At 40.4% G+C, this 16,722-nt stretch overlaps 1 protein-coding gene across 2 annotated transcripts in view; it reads right to left on the bottom strand.

The window, feature by feature from the left end:
- The window catches only part of TMTC3 (transmembrane O-mannosyltransferase targeting cadherins 3), a 106,440-nt gene that overhangs the window by 62,577 nt on the left and 27,141 nt on the right, over positions 1-16,722 (bottom strand). The window lies entirely within an intron of this gene.

Below are 16,722 nucleotides of genomic sequence, written 5' to 3'. Positions count from 1 at the left end.
GAAAATGTCAGTTGTTAAATGTCTTACATATTAAAAAAAACAAAAACCTTTCATTCCAATTAACTATGCATCCCTGTATTTAGCAGTGTCCCAGCCATCACAAATATTTTCAAGCAATATTTGTTTTGTCAGATGGACAGCACGTAAAATTTTAGGAGGAGAAGTCCCAATGGGTGCTGGAAGCTTGTGAAGCTGGGTGTTCCTTCTATGGCAAAACTAGTTATCACCAGGAAGTGAGAGGATTTAATAAACATTTTATACGATGTCTAAACCCACTGAAAGGAAGCAATTTTTTTTAATTATTATTATTCCTACCAGTTTGCAGAAACAATAAGTCCCTAGGTGCCCTCTTGTGGTTAATTGTAAGAATACTACATAGAATCCTGATCATTAAGGGAAATCACTTCCATGATAAAGCTGGGTTCCGGACTAAAGACAGGCAGTAATTAGTTAGACAATGTCTAGATAGACACCAGATGTTAGACAGTTAATAGTTAGACAAGGATAAAAGTTCGACACAGACAAAAGTCAGACACACTAAAGTTAGACATGTAAAAAGTTCGACCAGTACAAAAGTTTGACAAAAATGGTTGACTTTTTTTTTTTAGGATTAGGGTTAGGTTTAGGCACTTACTGGAGGGTTAGACACTTACTGGAGGGTTAGGGTTAGGCACCAGGAGGGAGGATTAGGGTGAAGAGTAGGGCTAAAAAACAAAAAATAATAATTGTCTACCACTTTTGTGTCGACCATTTTCATGTTGAACTTTTGACCGTGTCGAACTTTAATGTGTCTGACTTTCGTTTGTGTCTAACTTTTTTCCCTGTCTAACATCTGGTATCTATCTAGAAATTGTCTAACTAATTACTGTCTCTCTCTTACCACACCCGATAAAGCTTTGGGGAAACCTCTGCTTGGAAAACTGTAAACCATCATCTTAAATGATTACACTTACAATGATGCAAATTGTATAAAAAGCAGACAGCTCCTGCACTGGGCAAAATACTTCAGATTGATCCCTATTATATTTATTATTATTTATATAGTCTCATTATATATATATTATATATATATATATATATATATATATATATATATATATACACATACACATATATACACTGGGGATGTGCAGGCTCGGTTCTACTCGGTCCCGTTCGGTTCTTTTTACCGGATCTTATTGGGTTTCAGCTGTCACGAGTTTTGGATAGCCAATAAGATTCGGTAAAAAGAACCGAACGGAACCGAGTAGAACCGAGCCTGCACATCCCTAATATACACACACACACATACATACACACACATACATACACAAAAGTTTTTAAAATGACACAATGTCCTGTGTCATGCCAACAGTAAAGCATCCTGAGACCATTCATGTGTGGGGTTGCTTCTCAGCCAAGGGAGTGGGCTCAAATTCCCGGCACAAGCTGTTTATATTGCTTTTACTCGCACTGGTGCCCTCCTAGAAGTCATGTTCCAACATGTAACAGTATAGTCTGGCGGCACTCGGCGTCTCCGTGGAAATGTTCTTTATTTTATGGTCCAACATTTCGGGCCTCTGCCCGTTATCAAGGATACCGTGATAACGGCCGGAGGCCCAAAACGTTGGAGCATTAAATAAAGAATATTTCCACAAAGAAACGCTCAGTGCCACCATTCTATACAGATATACAATATTTTATATTCTAGTCTTATAATCAGAGATGTGCATAGACCCCCGTGTTTTGGTTTTGCCAACACCACCATCTAGTGCTTTGGATATGGATTTTTTTTTCTTCAAAATTGATAAAAACTGCTAAAATCATGTAGTTTGGGCCTGTTTTTGTTCCTACAGTATTAACCTCAACATTAATTTCCAGTCAATTTTAACCACCTTACAGTTCACAATATTGTTTTCACCCTTATCGGCTATAAGCTGCAGCGAGCAGACTAGCTAAACTAAGAAACAGAGCACCGGCACAAACACATGACAGTTTAAAAAAAGAATATAGCACAGCTAGGAAACAGAGGTCCTGCTGCAGCAGACAGGACGGTGGTTAAATATAAACTATACGATGATCTAGAATGTTTTCATTAATAAAGAACTAGATCAGAGGCCAGCAAAGGTAAATGAAGGTGGAGTGCTATTTAGTGGAAGCCAGGTAAAAGCATTGATTGATTCACTATCTGTGAATCCGTTTCAGCACTGAAAACTTGCAATAGGCATTCCGTTTGATGAGGATTTAATTTAAGGAAATATTTCACAAGTAGGATTAATAAGCAAAGTAATATTTTGTCTTCTTTTTCGTTATCAATTGTTTAAAAAGGACTGCTACATTTTATACTAAAGTAAACATTTTCAAAATGAAGCTTAATTGGACCACCTTAATTGACCACCTTTAGTAGATGTTGACGTACTAGGTCTGGCAGCAGCTGCGGGACTAGAACTGGGTTTCTGCTCCTGCTCTTCTATCAACTGATCTGTGATTGGTTTAATTATTGACACCAGGACACAGTAAAGCCACTGTGTTCAACTTATCTGCCACCACACCAAGTGAATGTACAACAAACTAATCTTTACCAAGCAGTTTTACTTATTTTGAATAAAAGAAACCATCCCGCATCATCGCTTACACTAGAAGGAAAACATACTCTGCATTTTTTTTCAGGGATTTCTTTCTTCATACACAAACTACACTAAACAATTGTTTTCAGCACTAGAAGGAACAGGTCTCCAATGTGAGAATTGTTTTCGAGTGTAGATGAGGGAATATATGCTGCGTCACTCGTCTGAAACCACACTTTTGGAAACAAACAATATAATTTTTAAACCCAATTAGAAAATACTTTTACATTTCAATATAACTTGAAAAAACTTCAGAGGTATTCAAATGTGCAGGTTCGCAAAACCCCCCCGCCCTCACAAACAGTAGCCTGCTTGTTGCACTGCAATGTGAGTGAGCAGTCAGTGTGTGTGACAAATCAACACACTGACAATGAGGATGCCGGAGTCACCCTGTCCTTTTCACCAGGCACCTACACCATTTACTGCTAAAAATACTATCTGCACTCCTACCTACTCCTCCTAACCCTGATGGCATTTTCTTCAACAGTGCTCCAGCCCAGAAGTCCCACACTCTCACCCTCCATTCTGCAGTATGAAATGGAGACAGATCATGACTTATATATGCAATCCAAAATACACAGGATCAGAAGCCGGAAAATAAGAGCGTTATGGCAGACTTACCATTAACTTTTTCTTCGAGGTCCATAAGGTCCACAGGAATACCATGGGGATAATGTGGTTAGAGTAATCCAGGCACCAAACAGTTAATCTCTCAGCTCCCAGGATGCCCCTGGTCCTACTCCACATATACCCCGTCCCCGGCCACAGGCATTCAGTTCTGTAAACATGCCCAAGGCAGGACAAGGAAAGAGGAGAAGAACAAACCGTACCAGGAAAAAAAAAAAACTACCCAAAGAAGCGACGTGTGTCAGGGTGAGTGCCATTTGGACCCTATGGAACTCAAAGAAAAAGTTATCAATGGTAAGTCTACCATAACTCATTTTCTTCTTCAGGGTCCATAGGGAACTACAGGGATACCATGGGGATGTCCTAAAGCAGTTCCCCTAAGTGTGGGGGACGTTCCGGAGCAGAAAAGGAGAAGAAGAACTCGTCAGCCATAGGAAGCATCCTGAGAGGCAAAAATATCAAAAGGTGTAAAACCTAAGTAAAGTGTGGACAGAAGACCACATGGCTGCCTTGCACAATTGTTCAACATAGGCACCATGATGAAATGCCCAGGATGGTTCCACAGACTGAGTAGAATGTGCAGTCACCGTGTTTGGGACAGGGAGATCAGCTTTAGTGTAAACCTGCGAGATCGTCATACATAAACATCGAGCCAGAGTTTGATTGTTGGCTGGCCAACCTCGTTTGTGAAATCCATATAATACAAAAAAAGTGTCAGATTATCTAACAGAGTTTGTACGCTCCACATAGATACGGGGAGCACAAACTACATCCAGGGAGGCTTAAACCTACAGAAAAATCTGAAGACTGAAGAATCTGGAACCACCATTTCTTCATTCACATGATTACGGGAGACTACTTTAGGAAGGTAACACTCCCTTGTACGAAGAATAGCTCTATCCTGGTGAAAAAAAATGGGGCGCAAAAAGAGAGGTCTGCCAAGTCAGGGACTCTGCGTGCAGAAGAAATAGTAAGAAGAAAGAGTGTTTTCGCTCTCAACTATTTAAAGTCTACAGAGTCCAGAGGTTCAAATGGGAGAGCTTGTAGTCCCATGAGAACCAAAGACAAATCCCATGGTGCTACAGGTGGGACAAAAAGGAGGCTGAACTCGAAGAACACCTTGAAAAAAAATTCTAATATCTGGTAAAGATGCAATCTTTCTCTGGAACCAAACTGACAGTGCAGAAATCTGCACTCTCAAAAGTGGCCAGGCGGAGACCAAGGTCTAATCCAGCCTGGATAAAAGCCAGAACCCGGGAAACCCTAAACACCTTAGGGTGATATATTCTGTGGGAACACCATTGACCGAAAGAATGCCAAACCCTGTAATAGATGCGGGCAGAGGAAGACTTCGTGCCCTAAGCATCATTTAAATCACAGAGCTGGAGAAACCTTTGGCTTTCAAGATGGAAGATTCAAGAGCCATGCCTTCAAAAGACAGACAAGGTAAGTCCAGATGCAGGCAGGGACCTGTGCTAACAGATACGGTGATAGAGGAAGAAGATACGGACTGTCTATGGGATAGATTCTGTATATCGGTGAACCAATGGCGTTTGGGCCAAGCAGGAGGCACTAGTATTACTGGTCCGCCTTCCTATTTCAATTTCCTGAAGACCCTTGGGAGGAGGGAATTCGGAGGAAAGCGATACGCCAGCTTGAAGTTCAATCTTACTGCCAGTGCATTCATGAAGACTGCTGATGGGTCTCTGTACCTGGACCCGTACCTGGGGACCTTGTGGTTGTGACGTGATGCCATGAGGTCTATGCAAAAAAAAACATATAGTGATCTGGCCGCTTAACAGAAAACTTATGCAGTGTGAAGTATAAAAACAATAATATTTATTTCTTCCTTTAAATTGATATAAAAAACATACCACACAATGAACAATATTGGTAACAATAATAATTAGCTTTAAATGAAGCAAATATTCTGTGTATATAACACAGAAATAAACAAACAATAGTAATAATAACAACAACAACAACAACTAGCTTCAAATGAAGCAGATGTTCTGTGAATGTAGCACAGTGAAAAAAACAACAAAAAAAAACAAAAAACAATGAATGTTTTGTTTTAAATCAAGCAGTTAGGCATACCAGTCTGTGGTTCTGAGTGTCCTGAGGTATTAATACAGCAGGGGTTATCCAGAATGTACCCTTGCTGGACACTCACATACATTGACATATTCCTGGAATTGTAGCGAGCTACACACAGAACGCAGATGCATTTCGAGCGATTTTGCTCTTCCTCAAGGACAGCCTTGAGGAAGAGCAAAATAAAACAGAAAATAAAATCTTAGGACTGCTTGAGCAGTCCCGTTACATAGGTGCGTCTGAATCCTGCCGCATCAAACAACCAACTGAATGCCTGTGATATGTACTATATGTGTATTTATAGGTAGTATATTGAATTGTTCCAATGTCCATGGTGATGAGCACTTTGTAATGACGATGACGCTAGCGCAATCACGTAATCAGATACGAACGCTGGTCGGGTGCACGGTCCCGCTTTTGGCTCGGTCTTCACAGGGGGTGATGTGTATTTAAGGTAAGATACTTGTGAATGCTTTTGTAATCCTAAAGATTGTACGTATAAAGTACTGAAACGTTGGTTGTACACTGCTGTGTTACCTACGTTATTTATTGATAGTACCGCACACCTTTGTATATTTTTATGGCTTTTCAGTGAGGGCACCTCTGGAAGCTATTTTGAAGTTGTGGGGAGTGCCGAACCCTATGCGTGAGAGACCCCGAAACGTTGCATTATAATAAATTCTATTTGCAAAGTCCTGGAGTGCGGTGAAGTGAGTTGCCTACAGTAACATGCACTGGATGAATACTAATGGCTTTCACTGGCACCCGGGCAGTTGGTTGAGACAGAAGAGTGCCGAACCACTGCTACAGAGACATAAAGATATATAGTTAAATATAATCGCTCTCTCTCTCTATACTTTTGAATTGGTATAGAGAAAGTATTCACCCCCTTGGCATTTTACCTTTTTTGGTACATTACAACCTGTAATTAATTTAATTCATCTGAAATTTTATGGTGATGGATATGCACAAAATAGTTAATTTGGTGAAGTGAAATGAGAAAAATATACAGTATATATAAAAAAGAATCTTTATAAATAAGATTCTGAAAATTGGCATGTGCATATGTAATCGCCCCCTTTGCTATGAAGCCCCTCAAAAGTTCGGGTGCAGCAAATTACCTTCAGAAGTCACATAACTAGTGAAATGAAGTCCAGAGGCTGCAACACCACTTTGCAAGAGGCATCACACCATGAAGACCTAGGAGCTCTCCAAACAAGTCAGGGACAAAGTTGTTGAGCAGTACAATTCTGGGTTGGGTTATAAAAAAAAAAAAAAAAAAAAATATAATATCCAAATCTTTGATGATCCCCCACAGCACCATCAAATCCATCATCATCAAATGGAAAGAACATGGTACCACAGCAAACTGCCAAGAGAGGGTCGCCCACCAAACTCACAGACCTGGCAAGGAGGGCATTAATCAGAGAGGCAGCACAGAGACCAAAGGTAACCCTGAAGGAGCTGCAGAGAGTTCCACAGCAGAGACTGGTGTATCTGTGCATGTGACCACAATAAGCCATACACTCCATAGAGCTGGGTTTTATGGAAGAGTGGCCAGAAAAAAGCCATTACTTAGTGATACAAATAAGAAGACACGATTTGAGTTTGCCAAAAGGCATGTGGGCGACTCCCAAATGTATGAAGGAAGGTGCTCTGGTCAGATGAGACTAAAATTAAACTTTTCGGCCACCAAGGAAAACGCTATGTCTGGCGCAAACCCAACACATCCCATCAACACAAAAATACCATCCCCACAGTGAAACATGGTGGTAGCAGCATCATGCTGTGGGGATGTTTTTCAGCAGCAGGGACTGGGAAACTGATTTGAGTCGAGGGAAAGATGGATGGTGCTAAATACAGGGATATTCTTGAGCAAAACCTGTTTCAGTCTGCCTGTGATTTGAGACTGGGACGGAAGTTCACCTTCCAGCACGACAATGACCCGAAGCATACTGCTAAAGCAACACTCGAGTGGTTTAGATGTGTTGGAATGGCCTAGTCAAAGCCAAGATCTCATTCTAATTGAGAATCTGTGGTCAGACTTGAAGATTGCTGTTCACAAGCGGAAACCAACATGAAGGCGCTGGAGCAGTTTTGCCTTGAGGAATGGGCAAAAATCCCAGGAGCAAGATGTGGCAAGCTCATAGAGACTTATCCAAAGCGATCTGCAGCTGTAATTGCCACAAAAGGTGGCTCGACAAAGTACTGACTTTAGGGGGGTGAATAGTTATGCACGCTGCAGTTTTCTGTTATGTTGTCCTAAATGTTGTTTGATTCACAATCTAAAAAAAAACACAACTTCACAAGTGTAGGCATGTTCTGTGAATGAAACGATGCATACCTTCAAACAATCCATTTTAATTCCAGGTTGTGAGGCAACAAAACATGAAAAATGCAAAGGGGGTGGGGGGGGTTAATATTTTTGCAAGGCACATTATATATATATATATACATACATACATACACACACACATTTACACACATACATACACACACTGTAGACAAAATGATTGGACACCCCACGAGCAAGCGAAATGTATACCACTGCACACAAGTTCCGAATGAAATGGCCACTGTGGCAGTTTCCACAAGAACACTTCATAGGGAGGCGCATGCACTCGCAGCTCTGTTTTTACCAGGACAACAATGCCACCCATCATGTTTCCTGGGCAACGCTAGACTGGTATACTGAATATTCGGTAACCCGGATGGATTGGCCAGCTCAGAGTAAACATCTTAACCCCATTGACAACCTCTGGGAAGATTTGGAGTTACAGGTGCATTCTAGGCAGACTCTACCTTCTTCAGTGTCACAGTTGGTCACTGCACTTAAGATAGAATGGCAAAACATACCGCCAGCTGTTGTCCAGGAAATTGTGGGCAGTTTGCAAAGAAGAGTGTCTGCAGTATTCTCTGCACGTGGTGGACCTACAAAGTACTGAAGTCAATAAAATCTTGTTGATCTATTTGCTGTCAGCATGCAACCACTGATGTCTAGTGTTTATATACACATACAGTGTGTATTTTATAATATACACATATATATATATATTTTACACATATATATATATATTTTACACACACACACACACACCCTTGATTGAGGTCTGCCATTTTTAACATGCGGTTTTTCCCAGATCTGCCTACGGATTGCAGTCAGCAGAACAGGGAATGGTGCTGTAGATGTATGGCCCACATAAGTCAGAAACAAGCAACAACAACAGATCAATAGCCTGTAATTTTCAGAAACAAATATTCTGAGAAGCAGGATAGCAGTTCTGTTGCAGCATTAATTGCATCTGGCACCGCATGTTTGCAAGTAACCTGTTGTAAAGAGCAAAACCAATGGAGTAAGCTCATTTAAAGAGATGAATCATCATTTACCATATTTTAGACAAACAAGAGTGGACATGTGATGCCAACATAAGTATCTTTGCAGCCCTGAGTGTTACATACAAAAGTTGTGTGTTATGGTGGTTCTATAATGTTGTGGTGTGCATTTTCCTGGCATGGTATAGATGTTACTTCCTCAGAAGCCAGTGTTCTTTCTCATTGCTACTTAATGGTTTTGAGTGATCATTTCACCCCATATTGCAGCATTTCTTTATCTGTATCTACATAAGAAACGCTACGTTACAGTGTTACAGCCGCTGACACTCTAACGTAGCATTTCGCAGGAAGATACAACCGCAGATATGCTGCATATCATTTTAATCAACAGAAGTGGATTGTGCGTCCTATTCACATCACTGTGCGAATAAGACCCATTTGAAGGTAAAAAGTGGCATGAAAAGACGCTCTGCGCTACAGTCACGCCACAGCATGGCAAACAGAGCTCTCCCTTAAGCGATCAAGTCTAAAAGACAGATGTCATGCTGGGCGCCTTACATGAAAGTTCCTGTACCAAAATCATTAGGGTTAAGCTAGTTCTGCCTGGAGCACTGCAATGCTCAAGAATCCTTTTGAGGACGTGCAGAAGAATTACTACGGAACAGGTAGAAGATGTATGCCCCATGGAACAGGCATCTATTTAGATCATTGCGAATCCCTCATTCTGGAGAAGAAAGCCTCTCCCTCATGGCTCAGTTAAGATGCCATAACTTAACTAACCCCTTCTGTTGCATCCTCTCAAAGTTACAGGACTAACAGTACAGCTTGAGTCTCCCATATCCAAATATTCCGAAATAAGGAGTAATTTTGGCATGACTGAGATAATGAAACCTTTGATTTTTCATGGTTCAATGTACACAAACTTTGTCTAAGGCACAAATTATTAAAAATATTGTATAAAATTACCTTCAGGCTGTGTGTATAAGGTGTATATAAAACATAAATTAATTTAATTTCTGTACACAAACTTTGCTTGAGCCACAAAATTATTGAAAATAGTTTATACAATTACCTGCAGGCTGTGTGTATAAGGTGTATATAATACATAAATGCATTCTGTGTGTATATTGGGGTCCCATTCCCAAGATATTTCATTATGATATGCAGATATTCCAAAATACGGAATATTCCATTATCCAACATACCTCTGGTCCCAGGCATTTTGGATATGGGAGACTCAACCTGTACATAGTTTAGATATATTTAACCCATGATGCACATCAACTTCACAGGTACTACTCTCTTAGGGAATGCAGACTAATAATTTATTATTATTTTATTAAATTCTGGTTAGGCTACAAACACAACATAATTCACATGGCCGAACAAACAAAAAACAACTTTGTTTAATGTATCTGTTGGGGTTTATCCACAGTGGTGAAAGGAAATCTGCTCATAGGGTTCAAATGCCTAAGCTGAATACTTGGTTTTCAAATGACAAAACAAACAGAGTTGGGGAGGGAGGAGTGGAGAGAGAAGTGGTCGGTATCATGATACAATCTCATAGCCGGTGATAGATTGCACCTCAGTTGTGGTTTCCTGCTCCAGGATACGATTGTATTGATTGGCTATTGCATTTTGACCTTTGCTTGTTTTTTTTACCAAGTTGTTTTGACTATGTATTCTGCCTTATCTCTCTTGTTTCTTGTTGTATGTTTATCTTCACCATTCTCCAATGTTTAGTTTACTGCATATACTAAACAGCTATTTATGTGCAAATAGTTTTATTTTGCTATAAGTGTGTCAATACTGTTGTTATACTGACCTGTTTATTCCTTTTCCATCAGGAAATTTACTATTAATCTAAATATTAAAATACTGCATTATACTAGCAGTAATTGCAGCAGTACTATTTACCCTTTAGATGTCGTATTACAACCCCTTAATCAGTCTTACGTTCTTATGATCCATCCTGATGTCCTAGCAGTATTAGAGTATCGGTACCACATAAAGCTTTGTGAGAAAGGTGGATTTAGGCGATGTCAGTGTTCTGGTTTCAATAATTTATCAAGTGCTGTTGTAGGATTCATAACAATGTCATAACATTACTACAGACCCTTTTCAACATGACCCCTCCGATCAGGTACAAAATGTTCTGCTCCTGGACTTCCCGCTTAATTTATGATTACAGTTACCTGTGTTAAAACACCCCTCTCATTAATTTACTAGTTCAACACAGGTGACTGTAATCATAAGTTAGGTGGGAAGACCAGGAGTATTTTGTACCCGATAGAAGGGGTCATGTTGGGGGGTCTTTACTGTACCTACATTGCATTGCATGTGTATACTTGAATTTGCTGTAGCTCTCTACTAAGGATGTACTCTGGTAAAGAGATTGGCATTGCCTCTCTGCAACATAATAATAGAAATTTTGGTAAGCGGAGTATTGTTCCAATTAGTGATTTTCACTATTTATGCCCACAACCTCACCTGTTTATGGGTCTAATATAGTGGCAATTATTTGGTATTAGGAATCTGTCAATGATGCCATCAAAGTGAAAAGGATGTTAATATTTAGTACACCGGCAATTCAGTATGCACACTGCAGATAAAACACAATTCCATATAGTATAGCTTTTAGTCATAATGGAATAAGATGCAGAATCAAAAGATGTATTCTTCGGTATTGCACTGATATTTGCATGACAGCAAAATTAATTTACAATTTGATCTCCAGTGGTTAGTTTTAACTGGGTGGAGCTTGGTGCCAAGTATACTTTATTGTGCCAGTGGAGCACTTACTGGATATTCTTGAAAAAATAGAATTTAATCCATGTGAATCATACCACAAGTTGGGCTTAAGGAAGAATGTCTCAACGTTTCGGTCCCTGATGCAAATTGATGTGTGGTTGTGCCGCCTGAAGATGGTCCTATACGGACCGAAATGTTGAGACATTCTTCCTTAAGCCCAACTTGTGGTATTATTCACATGAATTAAATTCTATTTTTTCAAGAATATCCGGTGAGTGCTCCATTTTTTGTTATATATGCTCCCCTCCACCCAAAACTAATAAATAAAAAACAACAGGTTCACACAGCAAGGTAAGCTATACTTTCTTCACACTGAGGCAACATTTTTTGACAGGTTATGTTTTCAGGACTTTTGTCTATGGGAACTAATGGGGTAATTTAAGAACCAACCAGATATAGCTATTGCTCCACTATCCACAATTAAAGAAATCATTACCCTTTCAGGTCCTTGAAAACTGTAGTTGGGAAACACTGCTCTAAATCCTATATTTTGCTTGAACAGTATGGCCTTACATACCTCACTAACCAAAGTTTTATGTTGTTTGTTTTTTGGTATGCATCTACAGTGGTTCTCAAACTTGGTCCTCAGGAACCCACACAGTTCACATTTTCCAGGTCACCCAGCAGGTGCACAGGTGTATTCATTACTCACTGACACATTTTAAAAGTGCCACAGGTGGAGCTATTTATTTCACTTGCGATTCTGTGAGGAGACCTGGAAAACATGAACTTAATTTTGAACTTCTTCAGTTTTCCCACCTTCTCCTGTTATCAATATATTCTGAGATGAGCCTAATACACTTCTTCTTTCCTTCCTTATTACCCAATTGGGAAATGGTGACACATTGACTTACTGTTTAGAAGTTTATTCACAGAAAAAAAAAAAATATATTGATGGAACAAAAACAAAAAACAAAATTATTTACATATATTTTTTGAATTTCCATTACTGGGGAGGAAAGCAGCAGCACAAAAAAAATAATTAAATAGGATAAAACCGTACAAGAAATTAAATAAAGTAATAAAAAAAAGCTGTGCACGCTCCTTAATCCCAGTTTCTTTCTCTTAGAACACAATTTCTGACCACTTTCATGGTGCTTAAAGGTGCATACACACACAACAATTTAGTTAATGAATGATTTTAGTAAACGATTTTCTACCTTGAAAAAAATGAACTAAAATAGTTTACTAAAGTTGTTCATTTACTATGTTCATTTAAATGTAATGAACGATTTTTATGAACTACAAACGATTTTTGCATATTAACTTAATGAAAATCGTTGAGTTGACAAGTCTGACTGAACTACAAACTACAAACGTGAACGCGCATGAACGAAAATCGTTCATCGTTTGACTCAGAAAGTGAACGATTTTTACAAACGATTATCGTTTAACGATAATCGTTCAAAAAATCGTGTGTGTATGCACCTTAAGTGATACCACACCCTGTGCTAATCTAAAATTCTTCTAGGGTTTAGGTAAGAGTGAAATTTTATTGCTTCCATTTACTCTGGAATGTACCAAGTCCTATCTGAAATTGTTGACTACTCAGGTGCGGAACTTTGGGAGACAATGGAGGCGCCTGCTGCCGGGCGCCAGCACTGAAGGGGCACCTCCTCCATTGCCCACAATATATTCATCCCACTTAGGACTGTAAATTTGTACCCGGAGTGTACCGTCACGGTCGCCCAATACATTGCACCTCTTCCCGGCACCTGAGAAGCTACCATAACCATATACTATGAGATAGATAGAAAGATAGATAGATAGAGATTATATATATATATATATATATATATATATATATATATATATATATATATAGATTTTTTTTTTCCTTTTTTTAGGGGGGGCACCAAATTATAACTTGCCTCCGGGCGTCTGGGATGAACTTACGCCACTGTGGCTACTCCTAGTGCAATTCCCACAATCGATTCAAGCAATTTTGGCTCAAGAATGATGTGTAATTAGTCACATATTGTAATCAGTTCACATGAAGGTGTGCCAAACTTTGGCAATACACTTAGGGGCCCATGTATCAAAGCTGGGAGAGAGATAAACTTGTGAAAGATAAAGTACTAACCAATCAGCTTCCAATTTACATTTTGCAGGCTGTGTTTTAAAAATTATAGTTAGGAGCTGATTGGTTGGCGATTTATTTGTTACAATTTTCTCTCTCTCCCACCTTGGATACATAGGCCCCTTAATTAACTTGGGGTCTAGGTTGTGGGAGTTCTCTAGATCAGTTCAACCAACTTCTTTTTGATTTCAAGTGTAAAGGACAACATATATCCGATTATTCCATTTTCTATTCAGGAATACCTGTACTAGGGCCGAAACTAGGATTTTTGACACCCGGGGCAAGACTGTAATTGAGCGCCCCCCCTGGTAATTGCTCCATAGTAATGCCCCCTGCAGCAGTGCCCCTATAGTAATGCCCCCTTCAGCAGTGCAACTATAATAATGCCCCTGTAGTAGTGCCCATATGGTAATGCCCCTGTAGTAGTGCCCATATGGTAAAAAAAACCTAAACAATACTAACCTTACACCCCGCTCCTACATCCACCACCGTCCGGTCCGCCCGGCTGGTCACGGGAACTATGGGAGAGACGTCATGACGTCTGGTAATAAAATCTCAGCCGGCGTCCGGCTTGGAGCACCCCTGCGGCGCCGGGCTGGAGGACACAGTGGGTAGCCGAAATATCAAATCACATAATTGCAGAACTTATGTTGATCTAAATATTCCAGCAAGAGAAGGGTAAATGTTTAATACCCATGAAAGAGGAGTTCATAATAAAAAAAAAAAAAAAAAAAAAACACAGAAGTGTTTTCCAAAATGATCCCATGATCAGATGTTATTAGTGTATGGCTAGGTACACATTAGACGACTTGCAAACAATGCAATGTCATCAACGATTCCCACTGAACTCCCGGGAAACGATCTAGTGCGTACACACTGTGCAATCTAACAAACAACATATCATGTGTCATTTGGTGGTTAACTATATAATGTAACCATATCGCCTGGTCGTTTGGAAGAGCGTACACACTGCACAATCTGAGGGGGAATCGATAACGAGATAGACAAATCTTCCAGCATTGTACAAAAGATCTGAAGATGCAACGAACGACGCCGTGGGAGCGCGCATTGGGCCTAATTCAGACCCGTTCGCGAGCGCTGAGCTCTCGCAAGCGGGTCGATGGTGCCCTAATGCACATGCGCACAACGGAGGGAGCTCCGTCGTGCACATGCGCGAGACCCGCATAGCGACAGCCAAGCTGTCGTTATCGGTCTCGCACCAAAGGGGGCGTGCTGTCGATGGTGACTGACAGCACGCCCCCTTTGGTGGGCGTTGCAGCCCAGACAGAGGCGATCCCGTGGGAACGCCTTCCGTCTGGAGCCGGCCCCACTGACATCACAAGTGATGTCAGTGGGAGTGCTTTTGGCTCTAATAGAGCCAAAAGCACTCCTGGGCTTGCGGCAGCGAGACCCTACCGCAGGGTCTCGTCGCAAGCCCGATGGTCGCGATGGTCAAGACCATCATTTTGGCCGCTCACATAAGCTGTTGGTGGTCACCCACAGCTATGCGAGCGGCCAGGAGGCCCCTCCATTTTTAGGTAGGAGGGCCCTGATTCAGAGCGAGCGCTCTGGTCAGAGCGTCCGGCTCTGAATCAGGCCCATAGTGTGTACACACTGGGCGTTTTGAACGATTTGTCGTTCCGATGCGTCGAAATCGGCCAATCATTCAAAATATCGTCTAGTGCAGTGGTTCCCAAACTTTCTTGAATCACAGCACCCTAGGAGTATTAATATTTTTATTCATGGCACCCCTAAGCCAAAAAGTTTGTTATTGGGAAATTCAGAAAAAAATTGATGAAGTAAATGGTGCTTACCTGTCATCCTTAAGAGTCAGTTATGTGGTGGTGGACAGGGTTGTGCTCCTGCTTGTCCACATATTTTATGTTTTTGTCTCTTACATTGACCATAAATAATTTGATTTGGTGCTGCAAGACCAACCTGAGGCACCCCTGAGAGTGTCCTGCTGCACTCAGTTTGGGAACCACTGGTCTAGTGTGTGTGTGTAGGTGCCGTAAATGTAATTGCACTACTTTTTCTATTTCAATTTCATTTAACAGCTTTTAAACTCCATAACAGCAAAACAATTGTTTACACTTGTATTTATGCCATCAGTGCGTCACAGCAGTAGCGTTCTCTCTCTTTGAGCGTATGTTGCTGGTTATCAGTCAATGGTCATCTGTGGTGGTAGCTGCTGCTACCAAAAGGAAGTAATCCTTTATATACAATTCTCTTAAAACAATGGGACATCCTTATGCCATACAGTATGTGCCATGACTCGAAGTAAACTACTTTCTGAAGTTGTGTATTCCAAACACTGATGACCGGCTGATGATGGAGAACGGTGTCTTAAGCGCTGTTCCAGAATATCCCATAACAATCTGGGGACTGAGAAGTTCATAACCTATGTATTATGTTAATGATTATGCTCAGCAGCCAGAGTGACCACATATGCTCTTTGGAAGGAGGATTTTATAATTTTTGTTTTGCATTATGGAAGACCTTACTCCCATCAGGTAGGAAATACAACAAAACAGAACAACAATTTGGCACCATTCAACAGCAATTATTATTGGTCTTGACTTCTAAGTGAATCACTTATTCAAATTATGCCAGAAAACCATTACTGTCACGATAAAAGAACCACCATAACACTTCATTTTTGTAATTAAACTGTCAGGGGTGTAGAGGTCTTTAGGTTTGCACCACATGTGCATTTGTCAGTTTATAGAGCATATGAAGGAGGATTCATGTGATCACATGTTCCTCCACTGTTCAGTAATCCATTTACCACTGAACTTATAAATATGTACTGCCAAGTTTGATGGGTGGTTTGTGCATTGCAACCAGTCTGATGAGCACTGTTAAGTTAGCATCAAGTGTCAGTGGAAAATAACCTGATGCTATCACAACAGGTTGACATTTACTGTAAGTCACCTAGTTGTCTTTGCAATGAATTTACTGGAGTACTTGTCTCTAGCCACTTTTGTACTTTGCTGTTTTTTCCTCCAAGATTCATGCTTATGTCACCCAATACTCCAATGTTTGGAAAACATTAGCAAGTTAGCCGTTTTGCGGGCACCCCAACAATCAAATCTCTTTCAAAGTCACTGTGGTCTTCTCTGGCAGTCATAATTCTAAGCAACCTGAGCAGCCCAGCGTCTATACATGACA

The sequence above is a fragment of the Taudactylus pleione genome, unplaced genomic scaffold (assembly GCF_031769625.1).
Source record: "Taudactylus pleione unplaced genomic scaffold, aTauple2 ptg000040l, whole genome shotgun sequence".
NCBI lineage: Eukaryota > Metazoa > Chordata > Amphibia > Anura > Myobatrachidae > Taudactylus > Taudactylus pleione.
This window is presented reverse-complemented; position numbering and strand designations above follow the sequence as displayed.